This window comes from Macrobrachium nipponense, chromosome 12 (genome assembly GCF_015104395.2).
Source record: "Macrobrachium nipponense isolate FS-2020 chromosome 12, ASM1510439v2, whole genome shotgun sequence".
Taxonomy (NCBI): domain Eukaryota; kingdom Metazoa; phylum Arthropoda; class Malacostraca; order Decapoda; family Palaemonidae; genus Macrobrachium; species Macrobrachium nipponense.
In genome coordinates this window covers 71408446-71427520 of record NC_087205.1, presented here as the reverse complement: position 1 = coordinate 71427520, position 19075 = coordinate 71408446, and the positions used below count along the sequence as shown (strand labels likewise).

Below are 19075 nucleotides of genomic sequence, written 5' to 3'. Positions count from 1 at the left end.
CTCGTAAAGATGTTCTGATTGCTTCAGGAAATAATTCAATCATTTGCCGACATAATAACACTAACCAGAGGCGTATATCAGTTATAGTTTGGATGTACGGAATTTTACCAAAAACCTTTTCCATGCGCATGTTCTTTTCGGCCCGGGGGAAAAGTCGTGTACCTTACACCCTTATATTTTTGGCCTATGCACAAGAGGGTTAATGGTGAAAGTTTAAGTTTGAGCTCGACCTCTCAGTTTCCCGGCTGAACAGACTTTTGCAGTAGTACTCAGTTCCACTGTTCCATTCCCTGGGGCAATGTATTCCATTATCATGGGAATATTCTGGATTTTACATTTTCCACCCATTTACCTGCAGTAATATTTCAGTGATCATCAGTGCCAATGGTCATGTTTCGAGTTGACCCAGGGTCATTCCTTGTGGCTAATGCTAATGTAGTTGGTTATCTGTGGTAATATAAAGAGGTTTACAAAAAATAATTATACTTCCATAAATCCTGGTATTATTAATAATATATAAACTGATACATACACACACCATCATACAAAACTGATAAACTTATATACTAATAGTCTACAATAAACAATAGTATGCTTACTAATACTGCATTTACATATTAAGATTCTTCATACACTACAATAGCCTTATACTAAATGTTGACAAATTGTAGCGTATTAGCTTACTAAGAACCATGTGTTACTTTCTAGGTAGAAAAAATAATCACAAAGTAACAGTAAACCACTTCAGGTAACAGATTGATGACAATCACCTGAACAATATCTTTCTGCTCTACATTACAAATAAGAAGTGCTCGCAGGAAAAGGTGAAATGAAAGATCGTAAACACTGAGCTTTCATCTTATTTCCAGACCTGAACACAATGACAGAAAGATCAGATCACTGAAATAAGGACTCAAGAGCAGTGTACAATTTTTCATTTCACCTTTTCCTGCGAGTGCTTCTTATGCTTATCACGGGACCACTGTGGTATTTGACAAATCTAAATTACTGACTCACCAGTCACGATAAAATTTAAAAAAATAGTCTACATAGAAAAGGCACAATTTTCTTTGTCTCTATCTTAACCTTAGAGGTACAAAGCGCACACACACAAGTGACAACAGAATTCAGCCTTTCTCCTCAAGCTCCCTGCTGCTAGCTCTTAATCCTCCTTGTTGTAGTTAATTTAACTATACATAGGGTATGGGTGGGGTTCATAACTGGTCATTCACTCATCTGAAAAAAAAAAAATTAAGATATAATTTCTGGGCTCAGCCTGTGTCGCTCCGTGAAATAGGTTCCTTTGATACTATTTCTAGGTATAAATACTGCTATTCATACCAGAGAAAAAGAGAAATGTTAGTGCCAAGGTAAATGGCTCGCACACCTTGTCATAAAAGGTGTCGGTATATATATAAAGAGCAAGTGAATACCACTACCAGAGGTACCCTGCCATTTAGCTTCTTCCTCCGCCAAAACCCCATCAACAGAGGAGCCACACTATAGCCCCGCTACCCTCTACTACTACAGTGAGCGCCTCTGACGTCATTTCCTTCTGATAGCGTCACTGCCATTACACAGGTCTTGCTTGTGCTCTGTGTTTTTGCGCTGACTTTGGATTTATCTTCTGCTTTTACGATGGATCAAGCTTCTGCATTTAAGTTAAGTACTGCTGTTATGATTTTTTTATCTCACTATACGGATCTTTCCCATTTTATTATGTTTAGGAGGAGATTGGGTAGCATGAGCGGCTCCCTCACTCTTTGGTCTCCCTACCATCAAAGTTACCTTAGCAGTACTTTTTATTATTCCATATATATTATATATAGCATTACACACAACCTAGTTAGTTTATGTCTGGTATGTCACTCTATGGTTTTCTGTTCCACTGTCTCGCTTCCGCTCTTGCAGTGGCTTGCGGCATACTCCGGCCCCCGGCGGAGTTGATTCATATCTCTCCCCCTCTTATATACACAGAGCTATGCATAGCAGTGCAGCAGTTACCTTGACATAGCTACACTGATCTGGTTCTCCGGAGCCACTCCAGCACTATGAACCTGGTTATTTTCCATATGTGACTGCATGCATATATATGTATATATATATCCATATATCTATATCTATTATATATAAAATATAGATATATAGATATATAGATATATATATATATATATATATATATATATATATATATATATATATATATATATATATATATATATATATATATTTCTCTGGTTAGTAGGCTCCACTCCGGCGCCTACTACATTAGACTTATAGCATTAAGTTCTATAACCTCCCTGGAGGTTGTCATGATACTCGTGTATCCTTTGACTTACAGGTCATCTGTTGCCAGGAAACCGGCTGTAACGCCGTCTTGCAGGATCCCTGTGGCCATGAAGTCTGCCGCTCCCACGCCGGGTGCGCCGTGCGAGTCGATGACTACTTGGTGTGGCATCACGACAACTGCCACACTCCCTACGCCTTAGTCGAAGCAGCCTCTACTGGGGTAAGTCTCCATTTTCAATGGCACTGAGTCCATTCGTTTGCTATTATATTCACTTATGTGCATATTTTTGAATTGAATTGTTTTGATTCATACAATTCAATCGTCTTCTCTCTATGGCTAACTCTAACCCTTCTTACAGGTTTTGGAAGCGGGGAGGGTAGCAGCCTTAACATCCTTGAAGGCCTGGGTCGGAGGTTTCGGGAGGAATTCTCCCAAAGGCCGCCCGTACATCTTCGCCCAGGACATGGCTGACCTAGTCTTCCCTGGCGCGAAGAGGGGCTCGGTCGTGGACCCCCAAGTTGCCGCTCCACTCATCGCTGACATCCAGGCTATGGTCTCGCTCCCGGCGACAGGGGACCTGACGGAGGACATCGCAGAAGACGTGGCGGCCCTCAACTTAGAGCCCATGACTGTAGATGTCATGGGCCCAGGTAAGGGTGTACTTGAGGCAGGTCCTGTAGGGGCTCAAGGGCTTTCCTTGAGTCCTTCTCCTTCTCCTTCTCCTATCCCTTCCACTTCCACTTCTTTCCTGGGTTTTACGGAGAAGCAGAGGTCGGTACGACCAAAAACTTCTTCCGTGATCCCCAAGGTCAAGTCCTCTATGGACTTTAAACCCAAGCCGACGTCGCTGCCAAAGAAGTCAGCCCCTTCTTCTATCCAGAAGTCCCCGGCTCACCATCCCAGGCCGGATAAACCTAAGGTTGTGTCTTCTTCGGCTCCGCGGTCCCCCAAGCATAGGTCTCGGAAGGAGAAGGCCCAGTCTTCCTCCTTCGACCCCGTAGCTTTCTCCTCCAATATCTTGGAGAGGGTGGGAGACGTCGTCGGGAACCTAGTCAACACTAGGTTTCAGGAGATGTTCTTCCAACTTTCTAGTACGGTCGAGGCCTCGGGTCAGTCGATGCAATCCCTGTCAGAGAGGATGGCTGCCCTGGAAAATGCTATGACGGGCATTAGGGACTCGCTGGCGGCAGGCCCCTCTCATTCCGGTCAGGTAGCAATGCCGTCACGCCGGATTCGTCTAAGCTCCTGGACTTTAAACCTAACAACCCATGGAGGATTGCGGCATACGCTCCATTCGTGAACAGTATGCTCTCCATTGAAGGTATTGGGACTCGGAGGTTGGAAGACTTCGAGTGCTATCCCAAGAACCTTCAACCTCCATTCATGGGCTACGTTAAGTTAACTGACGCAGCCATGATGCGAGAGGATAAAGACCCGAAGGAAACTGTCATCCTCCCTCGGGAACAGGCGTAGCAGGCGTGGCTAAGGAGTCTGGATGAGTGGGAATGTGAGAGCACTCGCCTCACCGCCTTCAAAAGCCCTTTCACCATTTTTACCACGGTGGAAGGCACTCCGCTCCCACTTACCTATAAGGTAGTGGAAGCTACATACCATGCAGCTCTTAAGGACGAGCCTATGCCTCAGCTCCGGGAGACGGAGCCGACCTCCCTTCTGATCCCCGGATCAGAAAACTACTTTGAGGGTGCAGCACTCACCTTCACAGTAGGGTAGCTGAAACCCAACTGCGCCACAACACTTTTCAGCGAGAGGCTCCCCAGGTTGTCTGAATTATTAATTCAGACTGAGTTCAACGCCCGGACCAGGCTCAGCAGGTCTCTTTCATCCTTGACGATGGCGGAGATGACAGCTCTTGTTTACGAACAAGAGCCGTTATTTAAGGTCATGGCAAAGTAGTTACTGCATACAATGCAGTGCGACTTCTATGACTTTGTCGTCACAAGGAGGAACTGCAGAAAGCATGTTCTGGGCGAGGCTACCATCCGCCACGAGCCTAACAGGCTGATCGCTTCTTCAATTTGGGGAACAGACCTCTTCCCTGCTCCGGTAGTGGCAGAGGTGCTGCACGAGGCCTCTAAGGTGAACCAGAGCCTGAAGGTCAGATGGGGTCTAGTTAATAAACGTAAACTGGAATCCTCCGGAACTAACCCCAGGTTGAAAAAGAAGCCTAGGAAGTTCCAGTCCTTCCAGGCTTCACAACAGGCTCTGGTCCAGGCAGTACAGGTACCTCAGGTACCACAGCACTCCGCTTCAAAGGCTCACCCACAACAGCAGTATCTGATTGTGGCTCAACCACCCCAACAGCCCCAGCCATCAACCTCCTTTGCTGTCTCGCCAGCCTATAACTCGGCTTTTGAGGCCCAGGCCTTTCAGCCCTTTAATAGGTTTGCCAGAGGCAGTCGGGCCAGGGGTGCCTCTCGACATCGAAGATCCGGCAGGGCCACCAGCAGGGGCAGAGGTTTCCGGGGAGCACGGGGAGGCCGCCCCTCCACAAACCAGCAGTGAGAATCCCAAGGTAGGAGGGAGGCTGTACCTCTTCCGCCAACGGTGGGGGTTCAGCTCTTGGGCTCAAAGCATAGTGACCAAAGGTTTGGGTTGGAGTTGGACAGAAGGTCCTCCTCCACCCAACAATTTCTACCAAAAACCAACAGCGGAATTGATAAAGTATACCCAAGATCTTCTTCTCAAAGGAGTAGTATCAAGGGTCAAGAACTTAAAATTTCAAGGACGCTTGTTCAGTGTGCCAAAGAAAGACTCAGGAAAGCGAAGAATCATCCTGGACTTGTCACACCTAAACTTATTCATTCCTTGCGACAAGTTCAGAATGCTGACCACGGACCTTACTTCCCCGTGGGGCCGTCACAACCTCTATAGATCTTACAGATGCCTATTATCATGTTCCAATAGCCAGACACTTCTGCCCGTTCCTAGGCTTCAAGCTAGGAAACAAAGCTTATTCTTTCAAGGTAATGCCCTTCGGGCTCAACATCGCCCCCAGAATATTTACGAAACTGGCGGAAGCAGTGGTTCAAGAGTTGAGGTCTCAAGGAATAATGCTAGTAGCGTATCTAGACAATTGGCTCATATGGGCAAAGTCCCCCAAAGAATGCCAAAAGGTAACGGTCAAAGTAATTGAGTTTCTGGAACATCTGGGATTCCAAATAAACAAAACCAAGTCCAGACTAACACTGGAATCTCGGTTCCAGTGGTTAGGCCTGCAATGGGACTTGGAGTTACATACTCTGTCAATCCTGCCATTGAAAAGGAAAGAAATAGCCAAGGCTACAAGGCAATTTCTCAAACAACAACAAACTTCCCAGAGGAACCAAGAAAGAATCTTAGGCTCACTCCAATTTGCCTCGGTCACGGACATTCTTCTGAAAGCCAGACTGAAGGACATAAACAGGGTCTGGCGTTCAAAAGCAAACCGGAGGTCCCAGGACAAACTAGCTTCTATCCCGGTGATCTTGACGAAACGTCTCCACCCATGGACACAAGTGAAGAACTTATCAAGGGCAGTACCCCTTCAATTCCCCTCTCCGTCTCTAGTGATCCACACGGACGCGTCCCTAAGCGGGTGGGGAGGGTACTCACAGTACAAAAAGGTCCAGGGAACCTGGTCCTTACCATTCCGCCAACTACATATCAATGTACAGTGGTACCTCGAGATACAAAAGGCTCAACTTATGAAAAACTCGAGATACGAAAGCTGACACGAAAAATTTTACTGCTCTACATACGAAAAGTTTTCAAGATACGAAAGGTTTCTGAAAGTCCGAGATTCGCCCGATAATTTTGAAACTTGCGCCGCGCGCCGCCATCTTAGTTCTAGTAGACTCGCCACCATCCTCCTGCTCTCCCATTGGTTCCTGATGCTGATGCTAGCCAAGCCATGAGATCCTTCTCTCCTATTGGACAGCATCCCTCCCATCATGCATCTTACGCGGTGGCGTGCCTCGCTCGGCCACTTCGCACCTGAAGCTTTATCCTACGCATGCGGCATTCGTTCGGTCCAACGATTTAGTTTAGTATCGTAAATTCGTTAGTAATTTCGTTGTGCTACTTTATTGTGTTGTGAGAACCTAATTAGTATACGTACTACATACGTAACTTAATTACGTACAGTACATATTAGTCATGGGTTCCAAGAAAGTTGCTGAAGTTCACAGAAAGAAGAGAATGCTTTCTATGGAGACAAAAATGGAGATAATGAAAATGTATGAAGCTGGCTTGCGGTTGAGTGTTGATCGCTAAGGAATACGGCCGAGATCTGTCGACGATAGGCACCATCCTTAAGCAGAAGGAAGCCATCAAAGCAGCTACACTTTCCAAGGGCGTGACTATTTTGTCCAACAAGAGGAGCCATGTGCATAATGAAATGGAAAGGCTGCTTCTTGTATGGATCGAGGACAAAGAAATCGATGGCGATACGATAACCGAGACGGCAATCTGCCAGAAGGCCAGCGCTATTTTCAGCGATTTGATTGCCCAAGCCGAAGACGACGGCAGAGAGGGGACATCAATGGCAACCCCAGAGTTCAAGGCTTCTCATGGGTGGTTCGAAAAATCCCGTTAACGGACTGGCATCCATTTGATGGTGAAGAAATTGAAATTACATAAAGTATAAAAAAGTAAAAAGAAATGTAAAAATCAAAAAAAGACAAAATAAATTTTATTTTAAGTTTTTTGTAAAGTTTTAAGTGTTACAGTTTTGTTAATGTGTTTTGTAAAGTTTAGTTTGTTTTTCTGAAATTTTTTTGTGTTTCGTAAAGTTAAGTACGTATCTGCCGTTTGTCCTCCTCCTCCTCTGCCGCCACTTTCGAAGATAGCCTCACTCATAAGGTAAGCTTCCACATTTTACGTTACAGTAATAATATTTCTTGTACACCAATATACACTTTATTTACAGGTTTTGCATTTTTATTATTATGTTACGTATTGAATGGTCCAAATTGTTGTAGTATTTCATTGTTTATAGGTCAATTTAGCTTTATTATGAAATTTACTGGGGTGTTTTGGAGGGCTTGGAACGGATTAGCCATTTTACATGTAAAATGTGGTCCAAGATACGAAAACCTCATGGTACGAAAGACACCTCGGAACGGATTAATTTCGTATCTCGAGGTACTACTGTACTGGAAGCCATGGCAGTGTTTCTTACTCTGAAGAGGCTCCGGCCACACAAGAAATCGCATGTCAAACTGGTCCTAGACAGTGCAGTGGTAGTCCACTGCATAAACAGGGGTGGATCCAAATCAAGTCACCTGAATCATGTCCTGATACCCATTTTTTCTCTGGCGGACAAGAACAATTGGCACTTGTCAGCCACCCACTTAGCAGGGGTAAGGAACGTGGTAGCAGACGCTCTGTCACGCTCCGCCCCTCTAGAATCAGAGTGGACGCTAGAAAACGAGTAATTTGGATCTGTCAGAAAATCCTGGGGCTTCAGGCGGATCTCTTTGCCACGGAGTCAAATCACAGGCTCCCTTGCTACGTGGCACCCAACCTGGACCATCTGGCTTATGCCACGGACGCCATGGCAACAGATTGGAATGCATGGAAGATCTACCTGTTTCCTCCGGTGAATCTCCTTCTGAAAGTCCTGAACAAACTAAGATCGTTCAAGGGCCGGGTGGCTCTAGTAGCTCCTAATTGGCCCAAGAGCAATTGGTTCCCACTACTTCTAGAGTTGGGACTCCGGCCTCTACAGATTCCCAATCCCAAACTGACCCAGTTAGTGCAAACAAAGACTGTGTCCGCTTCCTCAAGGATTCAAAAAGCCCTAACTTTATGGATTTCATGAAGTTTGCAGCTCGCAGGAACGCTAACATCGATCCCCAAAATATTGCATTTCTGGAATCAGATAAAAGGGAATCTACCTTACGTCAATATGACTCAGCCGTTAAGAAACTAGCTATGTTTCTTAGAAGCTCTAATACACGAATAATGACCACAAATTTGGCCATTTCCTTCTTCAGATCATTGTTTGAGAAAGGTCTTGCAGCAAGCACAATTACCACTACCAAATCAGCTCTTGAAAAGATCTTCCAGTTTGGTTTTGGTATAGACCTAACAGATTCTTACTTTTCCTCTATACCAAAAGCTTGTGCTAGACTTAGACCCACAGAGAGACCTAAGTCAGTTTCTTGGTTCTTGAATGACGTTCTCAAGTTGGCCTCAGAAATAATTAATCATGTGATTATACAACCCTCCTGAGAAAAACTTTATTTTTATTAATTTTAGCATTAGGAGCAAGAATTTCAGAACTGTCGGCTCTTTCGAGAGAACCAGGTCACATTGAATTCCTCCCATCAGGAGAAGTACTTCTCTCTCCAGATCGTCAATTTTTGGCCAAAAATGAGGATCCACAAGAAAGATGGACCCCATGGAAAATCTTACCACTCCCCCAGGACAAGTCCCTATGTCCAGTTAACTCCTTAAGGGCTTACTTGGGTAGAACAACCTTAAAGTCTTCAGGTCCCTTATTCATCAGGGAGAAGGGTGGTACAATTTCCTTAAAAGGCATCAGACAATAAATTTTGTACTTTATTATATAAGCCAACCCGGAATCCTTCCCACGGGCTCATGATGTTAGGGCAGTTGCCACATCTATCAATTATTTTCAACATATGAATTTTGACGATCTTAAGAAATATACAGGCTGGAAATCTTCGACAGTCTTTAAGCACCACTACTTAAAAGTCCTTAGAGGCCCTTAAATTCTCAGCAGTGGCAGCTGGAAACACAGTTTCCCCTGACATTGCTTAATATTCTTATTTATCTTTCACTGTAGCCTTCCCTTCTGCCTGCCTCACTGCACCCTTGCTTAGCTAGTTTGCCTCTAGTTTACATATTTGCCTTGGATGTTTTTGTTTTTACATTGTTACTTGCGCTAGGGCTCAGTTCCCTTGCTTATTTGTATGATTATCAACTTAATTATCTCTGTTTCCTACATGTTTTACTTTTAAGTACCTTTAAGTTTTTTGGACTAGTACCTTTAAGTCTTTAAGCTAAGTAATTTCAAGTTGGTAAAATATACTGTACCTTTCACTTGTACCATTTGGTACTTTTAAGTTGTACATTATACTAATTTAATTAACCTTACTAGTGTTTGTTTTACCTGCTAATTTTAGTATTTTGTATTTTCTTCCAAGCTTGGTGGAGCTAATTCTCTGGCACTATTTCACGGAGCGACACAGGCTGAGCCCAGAAAAGGGATTTTGACGAAGGAAAAATCTATTTCTGGGCGAGGGGCCTGTGTCGCCCAGTGAAATCCCACCCTGTATCTGTATTCCTCACCCTGCTTAACCCAAGCTTGGGTGCTATCTTCAGGAATGACGTCAGAGGCGCTCACTGTAGTAGTAGAGGGTAGCGGGGCTATAGTGCGGCTCCTCTGTTGATGGGGTTTTGGCAGAGGAAGAAGCTAAATGGCAGGGTACCTCTGGTAGTGGTATTCAATCACTCTTTATATATATCGACACCTTTTATTACAAGGTGAGCGAGCCATTTACCTTGGCACAAACGTTTCTCTTTTTCTCTGGTATGAATAGCAATATTTATACCTAGAAATAGTATCAAAGGAACCTATTTCACTGGGCGACACAGGCCCCTCGCCCAGAAATAGATTTTTTCTTCGTCAAAATCCCTTTATCAAAGTGAAGTGACAAAATAGAAAATAATCATTACATAAATAAATAACAAAACTAGCAAAAATATATAATTATCAAAGTGAAGTGACAATCTAGAAAATAATCATCATATACAAATAATTGAGGGGGCTCTCAAACCTCTGGATTTTTTTTCCTCCTAGGTTTGAACCCAAGAGTTCCATATAACATTATTAATTTTTGGATTAATTTTTGTGGCTTTTTCTACTTTTGTCAAAATTTTCCAAATCTAATAAATAAGAAAACATATCATGGCTTAACGTAAAGTCAAATCTGACCCAACAAGTTTGGAACTGTTTTTTTAGGCGGAACTATTCTGTGGGGGCTGGACCACAGATTCCAAAGGGGCCTGGTTCTAGGAATAGAACTCCCAGCATTCTGTCTGCTTTGCCCATAATGTGATTAAGATGGGAATAATTGTATTGTCATAATACCAGTCCTATCAAGTGGGGTTTGCTTACACTTGGGCCATACTAATCATGTTATGCCATCCCCTTTTTGGGGTAGGGTAGGAATGCGGACATTTGGGAGTCATTTCTCACTTATGCCATTGGCGAAAGATTTGACTTCATTAAAGGTCAATGATATCTTTTTGAGATATTAATTTTTTTTTTTTATATTTTTATGATTAGTGAGCTTAAAGATTGAGTACCCCTCGCTAGGCCCCATGATGGAAAAATTCCAGCACAGTTGATGACTATTGGCATGTCACTCCCGAATCTCCTTAGTATAGCTTAAAACAACAAAAATTATACAAGGGAACACCCTGTTCCAGATAAAATATCAAATCCAGAACACCCATTAGAGTGCACAGAAACTGAAAAAGAAACAACAGAAACCAATTGGTAAAGTCAAATCCATAACTATGGAATCATATAGGATAAACAATAATTCCGAATTAGAGACAAGTAATCCTCCCACCAATACAGAAAAATATAAAAATTCTAATAGACAAACAACATACATAAAGCAAGGATCAAAATGAAACAAAAATTACTGACTGAATCCCACATTGGTACATTTTGATGACCTCAAAACTGAAAACTGACAAATTTTTAATCAATTTGTATTTTTCATAGTTGACACACCTTCGGTCTTAACAATAGGATACGTAATCTTCTTGTGCCAGCTGAACCTGGTTAAAAACAATAAAAGATTGTAAAGCAAGGAATCGCCAATGTGTGACTCAGGCAATAGTATTTAAAAATCGAAGGACAGTAACTTGCTTGGGATGAGAATTCAAAGGCAGACTATGGCTGGAATGAGAATGTTGAATGTTGCCAGTACCAAATTCATATTTTAAAAATTTTCACAATGATTAGAGATGAAACACTAACAGTGATATAATTCTCTTGTGTACTGTTATAAAATGTATGATAATAATAGTCTGCTAAACTTGGCCAAAGTTTTTCACTTGAAATTAAAATTCTTGGGCAACGTAGAGAAGTACGCCCATTTATACCAAAACCACTTCAGCGCACACACTGCTCAAAATTTAGCCACACATACAAAAAATGTCATAATAAGACAATATGTGCAGTCTGCTCATCTAAAGAGCATACTACAAATTAGAATTGTAGTCCTACAAAATGTGCCAATTATGGGTTAGCTCATCATGCTAGATTTAGAGTGCTCCTTCTACTAATACAATACAGAGCTTAAACTGTTAATGACTAGAACAGGAATGACAGCTAAAGAAGCTAGACTGAGTTAAAAGTATGGGGAGTCCTTGATCCATCCAAAAATGACAAATTATCTAAGACAATTCGTATTTTTCATATCTACAAACTTTTGGTCTTAACAATAGGATATTTCTACCACCTAGCTGGATCTGGTTAAATTGCAGATGAAAGCAAGGAATCTTGTGAGATCTGGCAACGCGTACATATATCGGGTGAAGAGTGGTCAAGGACCATGCACCCATGCCACAGCGTCAGTCTTTCTCAACTCAGGACGTCTTTGCAAGACAGAGGGGCAGCTAGAGGTGCAGCAGTACAAAGTTAAGACCTCAGGTTTGTAGCTATGAAAAATACAAATTGTCTTGGATAACTTGTCATTTGTTTATACCTGAACAAACCTTCGGTCTTAACAATAAGATAGACTTTACTTGGAGGGAGATACAGACATCCTAAACTGGCTGGGGGCCTACCCACCAGTCCAGCTCCAGAAGAAATAACTCCCGAGAGGGACTGATGCCCGTGAGAAGCTAGATATATTGATATCTAACCATCAGACACTGAGCGACATACAATGATATATGGGAGAATCATTGCATAGGGAACTAAAGAGAAACTGACTATCCAATAAAAAATCAACACACCAGGGTTTGTTACCTCTCCCTATTCCCCCTGGCCAAGGAGCGGAGCATATGCTACCGAATAGAGGGTTTATTTACATACCAAGCAACCAAACTATCAGTATGACTACCTTACTCACCTGTATCAGACCAGTCCAGCAAATGATGTGTCTATTCTGTAACCCACCCGAAGGAAGAAGAAAAGGTACAAGAGAAAGAGACCAGCCAACTCATTCATTCTCTCATCCACACAATCATCTAGGTAAAATACAAATGTGTCCTAATGATGAGTTACACAATCTGTTGGGCAGCCACCACAGGACCCAGGGAAAGCGTGTCCATAGATCTGTGGGCAACATCCTTAAGATAGAACGAGGTGAACGTGGACTGGCGTAACCAAGTACCAGAAACTCTACACTACGTACAGCCAAGTTCTTTTTGAAATCCTGAGAGGGACCAATATCCCTAACGTCATGCGCTCTAGCCTGCACAGACGTGGCAGCGGAATCATAAAGAGTCAAGTTTGCCAGTCTGATGGCTTCCCGTATCCAAAATGAGATAGTATGTCCCGTGCTAACAAAAAGTCTGCGGCAGCCTGGTCTAAGGTGCGGTGTCCTTTTAAGATAGCAACGCAGAGCCCTGACTAGACACAACAAAAGCTCTTGAGCATAACTGCCCACAAAGTCATTCAGTGATGGAATGGAAAAGGAGGTGAACCTATCATCGTGCACAGAGGGATTCTGGGTCTTGGCCACGAATTCTAGGACATCAAAGGACACTGACCCCCAACCCCTGGTGTGCTTCACATCATAGCTCAGACCATGCAGCTCCCCCACTCTCTTTGAAGATGCCAAGGCCAAGAGGAAAACAGTCTTGAGCATCAAGTTCCTGTCAGATGAGATGCAAAGACTCATATGGACCCTTAGTGAAACTTCTCAGAACCAAGGAAACATCCTACATTGGAGGCTTGAGCTCCCTAGGAGAACTGGATTGCTCAAACCCCTTAACTAGCAAGGAAAATTCCCAGGATGAGATGTTGATACCTCTAAGGCGTAACACTAAACCCAGGGCCGCCCTGTAGCCTCTAATGGCAGAAACAGACAAACTTTTCTCATCCCTGGGGAAGGTTAAAAAGTCTGCTATGCGCTGAATAGATGAGTGGAGAAAAATGCTGTTTACGACACCAATCACAGTAAATCGCCCATTTGCCTTGGTAAACTGCAGAGGTAGACCTGAGACTGCTGGACATATGCCCTGCTGTTCTCTGAGAGCTCAGAGGAGATACTTGATAGCTCCCATCTGTGAAGAGAAAGGGATTCTACTGACTGGTGGAACCTTTCTGCATGTGGCTGACACAGGAGATGCTGCCAAGGGCCAAGGGGGAATTTCCCTCGGAACCTCCGACAACAACAGCAGATCTGGAAACCATTCTACCTGAGGCCACAGAGGGGCTATTAAAGTCATCCTGAGACCCTGCGAACCTCATCAGCCTGCTCAGGACTTGATGGATCAAACAAAACGGAGGAAAGGCATATAACTCCAGGTTGTCCCAGGGACGTTGGAACGCGTCCTCCGCTAATGCTAAAGGATCTGGAACAACAGAACAGAATAACTCCAGTTTCCTACTGAACCGGGTCACAAAAAGGTCCAGCATGGGTATCCCCCAAACCTGGAAGAGCTTGTCTACTACTACCTGATGAAGGGACCACTCTGTGCCTAGGATATGATCCTGACGGCTGAGTTTGTCTGCGACCACATTCTGTTTGCCTGGGATATACCTGGCTGAGAGCTCTACTGAATTGCTGACAGCCCACTGGTGAACCTTGACGGTTAAGGCGCGAAGTTGACGTGACACCAGGCCTCCCCGCTTGTTCACATAAGCGACCACCGTGATGTTGTCCTACATGAGAACAACAGAATGACCCACTACTTTCTCCTGAAACCCTTTCAGATCCAGAAAGGCTGCCTTCAACTACAAGACTTTGATATGCTGCTGCTTGTCCTCCAAAGGCAATGAGGGCACCTAAATGAGCCTCCCAACCTGTGAGGGAGGCGTCTGAAAACAGAAGGAAGTCTGGAGGGACAGAATGCAGAGGAACACCATTCAAAAGATTTCGGTGGTCCAGCCACCAACGAAGGTCCTCTCTCACTTCCAGAGACAGAGGAACCTTTAACAGGGGTGAGTTCCCCACCGGAGACCAGAATTCCGCCAGCCTCCATTGTAGAGACCGAAGATGAAGATGCCCATGAGGAACCAGCTTCTCCAAGGAAGACAAAACTCCCACAAGAACCTGCTACTGGTGAGCTGATTGATGTGGTTCCGAAGGGAGGCCACACACCACTACTTGCAACTTCAACATATGATCCGACGGGAAAACTCTTGCAACCACCGTATCGATGACCATGCCCAGGCAGAGAATCCTTTGACTGGGTACAAGGGTTGACTCTTCCTGGTTGACCATGATGGCCATCCCAAACAAAACTGAAGCAGACGATCTTTGTCCTGCAGCAGCTTCTCCCTGGAACCTGCCAGGACCAACAAATCGTCGAGGTACCTCGGCAAACAGATCCCTGAACATGGGCCTAACATGAGACAAGAGAGAAGACCCTTGTGAATATTTGAGGGGGTGTGGTCAGCCCAAAGCACAGGACTCTGAACTTCCTGGATGTCAGATGAACAGGGATCTGGAAGTATGCGTCCCTTAAGTCTATCGACAGCATGAAGTCGCCTTCCCTCACAGCTACCAACACTGAACGCGGGGTTTCCATCTTGAACCTCGTCCTCCTGATGAAGTGATTCAAAGTAGATCACAGGTCTCCAACCTCCCGACGCCTTGGGCACCAAAAAGATGTGACTGTCAAACCCCAGAGACTGACGCACCACTTCCTCTAATGCATCCTTCTCCAGCATCCTCTGCACTTCCTCCCAGGGAGCCAAGAACTTTAGAGAATCTGGAGGATATACCCACGTGAGCAGCGGCTTGTTCAAGAGTGGGGGAGAGAAGTCGAATGGCAGTAGATACCCCACCTGAAGGACATCTACTACCCAATTCTCCGCCCCCATAACTCTGCCACTTGGCCCAGTGGCCCGCCAGGCAACCCCCCAACCCATGGCACAGGAGAGGGAGAGGTGCCTAACCTACTGACGACCCCCTTTACCTCTGCCCCTGGGGCCCCTTCTTGGCTTAAAGGAACTGGAGCGAAAAGGACATTGGTCCTCTGACCTAGGCTGGGACAAACAGGAAGGCCCTGCAAAAACCGAACTACTTGATGGGCTACCAGGCAACGGCCTTCGTGACTGCTGCTGGCGTGGGGGGAGGAGGAGGAGGAGCCGGACATCTCCGAGGACAAGACTCTGACTTAGACACAGCCTGGTGCACTAATCTGTCCTTGGTGTCAGCCCGGCACCAGTCTATCACATCCTCCAGCTTGGTCCGAGGGAACAGAAATTGTGATTCCAAAAGATCTCCATTCCTCAATGCCAGCAAGGACTCAGGATCAACTTATCTTTCCATCTTGGATAAAGCTGCGTCTCTTCTTATCAGGAGAAGGTTAGCCCATAAATTAACACTGAGGTGAACAAGATACGAGAATGCCTTGCCTCCGGACTGCAACAAACTGGCAAGAGAGGAAGCAATCACGAACCCCTCTGGGGACCTGTCAGAAGCTATCTTGGCAATGACCGTAGACCAGAAGTTCAGCCAAGAAACTGTTTGCAACATGGAGGCTGCCTTAGACTCCAAGGCTGAGGCATCCTGTGGAGACAAGGACGGAGCCACCGACCTCACCTGCTCTAAAGTCAATCTCAGCTTCAAGCAAATGACGTCCAGGTTAAGATGACATTATGGAGGAGTATTGATAGTAATTTATATTTGACAACGTCTACAAAAGTTGTGAGAGAGAGAGAGAGATTGGTAGAAGAATTAATGGGAGTGGTTAAATGGTGGTCAGAAGCATGTCTGTTGTGGCGCTCTGTAGTACGTAAGTGGAAGTCTGTTACGAGAGTCGTAAGCAGTGAGGCGTCTAGTGAATACACAGAGTTGGTTTGGCAGCATTTATCCATTGGTTGTTAGTTGATTTTGTGGTATTTGATTGATTTTGGCATTGTAAGGTTGTTGTGTGTGTGTGTGTGTCTGGTTTTGGTGAAGTTGAAGAGGTTGGGAGTGCGTTTTCGGTGTCTGTGAGTGGTGGTTGGGGCAGTGTTGGTGTTGGCGGGTTGTTGTGCTGGGGTAGTCGTGTGGTTGTCACGTTCTTTCGGGCTGTTGGTGTTCTTCGTCTGCAGTTGTTTGTCGGGTTGTTGAGGGTTTGTGGGTCTCAGTTGGTTGGTGTGTGGTTGGTTATCGGCGGTGGATGTGTCACGGCTAGCCTATAGCCTATCCAGCAGACAGCACAGCCTAGCCTATCTGGAGCCAGAGGTGAGTACCTGTTTGTGTTTCTTTGTTCTGTATGTAGGTATGGGTCAATTGTCCTGCTGTATTTTGTAGTGTAAAGAGGAAAGTGTGATTGAAGGTGGGTTTGGTAGCCAGGCAGATTAAGTTTATGTGGGGGAGATTTGCTGCTTGCTCTTAAGCTTGTGATCCCGCCACATTAATTTTTGGCGCCCGAACAGGGACTGCTGGTGTGGCAGCTGCAGGACAATTGGTCTAGGCTAGTGTGTATGAGTGGTGAGAAAGTTTGGGATGGAAGGATTGAGTGAGGTGGAGAGGCTGAAGGAGGATTTGAGGTTTGAGAGGGAAGTAAGAGGACAATTGGAAGTGGAGAATAAGGAGCTGAAGAGCGAGTTAGAGGAAATGAGAGGAATGCTAAGGAGTGCAAAAGTGGAAATGAAAAAAGTGAAAGGAGCAGAAGAGAATGGTTGAGAAAATGGACGAAAAATTCTTAGTGATGATGAATGCAGTGCAGATGATGAAGGGGTTCATGGGAGAGGGAGCTGTAGGAGGTAGGCCTACTAGGTATTGTGATAGGCCAGAAGTGGTAAAGACAGTGGAAGAGCAAGTGGATGAAACTACGAGTGACGAAGGTGACTTGGTTGTGATAGGTAAGGGAAAGAAACAGGATAAGGATAAACCTGAGGACAAGAATAAGAAGGGAGTTGAGGAAAAGAAGAAGACTAAGGGAAAGAACGCTAGTAAGGATGACGGACAGGATGAGACTAGGGCTGAATACATTGGGGAAAGGGCTGAGAGTGATTTAGATGGTGGTGAGTGGAAACAGGTGGGTAGAAAGAAGGGTAAGAAGAGTGTATTCAGGAGCATGGATGTTCGTATGGAAGTTGATTCGCTGTATTCGGACGAGGTTAAGAGGGATCAGAATGGAAGTAGCGAAAGTGAGAGTGAGAGTGAGCAGGAAGTACGAAAGGCTGTGTATATGAGAGAGATACCTAGATGTGCACAATACAAGGAATGTGGTAGTAGGGACATAGGGGATTTTTGTAAGGGATATGAGAGGTATTGTGAGGCAAAGTATGGGGATAACAAGAGTTGGGTAGCTTTTTAACGGGATTTTTGTTGAGTATGTATGGGGTAATGATGAGTGTGGGGAATGTGCCTTATGAGAGTGTGAAAGCCAGGATTGTGGAACAGGCGAACAGGATAAGGAGTAGTGTTAGATATAGGAGAAAACATGGTTTTGATGAGGTAAGAATGAATGTTGGTGAGTCGTTGCCGTTGTATGTGTGCAGGTTGGAAACATTAGCCAGGAAAAAGTTTGGGGATGAAGGGATAAGTGAGTGTAAAGAGTTGAAGTTGTTGGCGACTGTGCCTGAGAGTGTGTATGAGTTTGTAAATCTGAAACATAAGGAAAAAATGCGATGGACAAATGAAAGGTTGACGTGGAACGACATTTTGGAAATAGTAGAAGATTATGAGTTGGATAGGTGTATGAAAGAGAGTAGAAGTGTTAGTGTTAGGACTGAAGTGGCTGATGTTATACCAGAGTTTAAGAGCTATAGGGAGGCAGTTTTGGAAGGGCCAAGGCGAATGGCAGAGCGAGTGGTTGATAGGAGCGTTAGAGCCAGTAGTTTAAGTAAGGTTAGCCCCAAGAGAGATCGGAGTGCAAGCGTTGGAAGAGTAGGGTCGGTTAGTCGTGAACGAGAGCAGCAGTGTTACAGATGTGGTAAGCTAGGGCACAGGAAGAATGAATGTTGGTGGCCGTTGGGAGCGTGGTTCAGGTGTGGGCAAACCGAGCATTTGGTGAGCGAGTGTAAGAAAGATAGGGATATTAAATGTTACAGGTATGGGCAAGTAGGGCATACAGTAAGTGGATGTTGAGGTACCCGTGTGACTGAGGTTTGTGGTGATTGCGGGAAGAATGGGCATTATGCTAGGATGTGTAAGGAACAGCGGGCAAAATGTGTTGAATGTGGAATGGAAGGTCATGTGGCAAGTGTGTGTAGGCAAAAGAGGATGAGTCAGGTTGGGAGTTCAGGAAACTAAGCACAAAGGGGATTCAGTTGGGTGGGTCCTCTGGTGTGTGGTCAGTAAGAGTGATGCATGTGCGTGAAGGATTGTTGCATGAAAAAGGGTGTGGAGGAAGAGCTCATGAATGTATGAGTGTAAAAGTGAGGTGCAAAGGGGTGTGTTTGGTTGCTTTGATTGACACTGGGTGCAGTGTCAGTGTTCTTTTTAAGAATGGATGTGACAAGTTGCGGAGTGAGTGTGAAATTGGGAAGTGTAAAGGGGAGGTACGAGGAATAGGAAATTTGGGTATGCCTGTGGTGGGAATGTTGCGTGAAAATGTAGAAATCGAAGGGGTAGTGATGGATGAAGGTGACTTTTATGTGATTGAGGGAATGAGTGATAAGTA

At 44.7% G+C, this 19075-nt stretch overlaps 1 protein-coding gene across 14 annotated transcripts in view; it reads right to left on the bottom strand.

Moving 5' to 3' along the window:
- Positions 1-486: 486 nt before the first annotated feature.
- LOC135224597 (uncharacterized protein F13E9.13, mitochondrial-like) overlaps positions 487-19075 on the bottom strand; it is a 537654-nt gene continuing 519065 nt past the window's right edge. For all 14 annotated transcript variants that reach the window (XM_064263749.1, XM_064263741.1, XM_064263753.1 and 11 more), the window contains one exon: positions 487-1236. The gene's annotated coding sequence lies outside the window, so the exon portion shown is untranslated. The remainder of the gene's footprint in view (positions 1237-19075) is intronic.